Below are 2,395 nucleotides of genomic sequence, written 5' to 3'. Positions count from 1 at the left end.
GACAGTAGATCTAGCTGGTCTGTCATAATAGAGACAGTAGATCTAGCTGGTATGTCATAATATAATAGAGACAGTAGATCTAGCTGGTCTGTCATAATATAATAGAGACAGTAGATCTAGCTGGTCTGTCATAATATAATAGAGACAGTAGATCTAGCTGGTCTGTCATAATAGCTGGTCTGTGGTCTGTCATATAATAGAGACAGTAGATCTAGCTGGTCTGTCATAATATAATAGAGACAGTAGATCTAGCTGGTCTGTCATAATATAATAGAGTGGGTAGATATAGCTGGTCTGTCATAATATAATAGAGACAGTAGATCTAGCTGGTCTGTCATAATATAATAGAGACAGTAGATCTAGCTGGTCTGTCATAATATAATAGAGACAGTAGATAGCTGGTCTGTCATAATATAATAGATCTAGCTGGTCTGTCATAATATAATAGAGACAGTAGATCTAGCTGGTCTGTCATAATATAATAGAGACAGTAGATCTAGCTGGTCTGTCATAATATAATAGAGACAGTAGATCTAGCTGGTCTGTCATAATATAATAGAGACAGTAGATCTAGCTGGTCTGTCATAATATAATAGAGACAGTAGATCTAGCTGGTCTGTCATAATATAATAGAGACAGTAGATCTAGCTGGTCTGTCATAATATAATAGAGACAGTAGATCTAGCTGGTCTGTCATAATATAATAGAGACAGTAGATCTAGCTGGTCTGTCATAATATAATAGAGACAGTAGATCTAGCTGGTCTGTCATAATATAATAGAGACAGTAGATATAGCTGGTCTGTCATAATATAATAGAGACAGTAGATCTAGCTGTAGATCTAGCTGGTCTGTAATATAATATAATAGATAATATAATAGAGACAGTAGATCTAGCTGGTCTGTCATAATATAATAGAGACAGTAGATCTAGCTGGTCTGTCATAATATAATAGAGACAGTAGATATAGCTGGTCTGTCATAATATAATAGAGACAGTAGATCTAGCTGGTCTGTCATAATATAATAGAGACAGTAGATCTAGCTGGTCTGTCATAATATAATAGAGACAGTAGATCTAGCTGGTCTGTCATAATATAATAGAGACAGTAGATCTAGCTGGTCTGTCATAATATAATAGAGACAGTAGATCTAGCTGGTCTGTCATAATATAATAGAGACAGTAGATCTAGCTGGTCTGTCATAATATAATAGAGACAGTAGATCTAGCTGGTCTGTCATAATATAATAGACAGTAGATCTAGCTGGTCTGTCATAATATAATAGAGACAGTAGATCTAGCTGGTCTGTCATAATATAATAGAGACAGTAGATCTAGCTGGTCTGTCATAATATAATAGAGACAGTAGATCTAGCTGGTCTGTCATAATATAATAGAGACAGTAGATCTAGCTGGTCTGTCATAATATAATAGAGACAGTAGATCAAGTAGATCTAGCTGGTCTGTCATATATAATAGAGTGGGTAGATATAGCTGGTCTGTCATAATATAATAGAGACAGTAGATCTAGCTGGTCTGTCATAATATAATAGAGACAGTAGATCTAGCTGGTCTGTCATAATAAAATATAGAGACAGTAGATCTAGCTGGTCTGTCATAATATAATAGAGACAGTAGATCTAGCTGGTCTGTCATAATATAAGAGACAGTAGATCTAGCTGGTCTGTCATAATATAATAGAGACAGTAGATCTAGCTGGTCTGTCATAATATAATAGAGACAGTAGATCTAGCTGGTCTGTCATAATATAATAGAGACAGTAGATCTAGCTGGTCTGTCATAATATAATAGAGACAGTAGATCTAGCTGGTCTGTCATAATATAATAGAGACAGTAGATCTAGCTGGTCTGTCATAATATAATAGAGACAGTAGATCTAGCTGGTCTGTCATAATAATAGAGACAGTAGAGCTGGTCTGTCATAATATAATAGAGACAGTAGATCTAGCTGGTCTGTCATAATATAATAGAGACAGTAGATCTAGCTGGTCTGTCATAATATAATAGAGACAGTAGATGGTCTGTCATAATATAATAGAGTGGGTAGATATAGCTGGTCTGTCATAATATAATAGAGACAGTAGATCTAGCTGGTCTGTCTGTCATATATAGAGACAGTAGAGCTGGTCTGTCATAATATATAGCAGTAGATCTAGCTGGTCTGTCATAATATAATAGAGACAGTAGATCTAGCTGGTCTGTCATAATATAATAGAGACAGTAGATCTAGCTGGTCTGTCATATATAATAGAGACAGTAGATCTAGCTGGTCTGTCATAATATAATAGAGACAGTAGATCTAGCTGGTCTGTCATAATATAATAGAGACAGTAGATCTAGCTGGTCTGTCATAATATAATCGAGACAGTAGATC

The sequence above is a fragment of the Oncorhynchus gorbuscha genome, linkage group LG11 (assembly GCF_021184085.1).
Source record: "Oncorhynchus gorbuscha isolate QuinsamMale2020 ecotype Even-year linkage group LG11, OgorEven_v1.0, whole genome shotgun sequence".
Lineage (NCBI taxonomy): Eukaryota > Metazoa > Chordata > Actinopteri > Salmoniformes > Salmonidae > Oncorhynchus > Oncorhynchus gorbuscha.
This window is presented reverse-complemented; position numbering follows the sequence as displayed.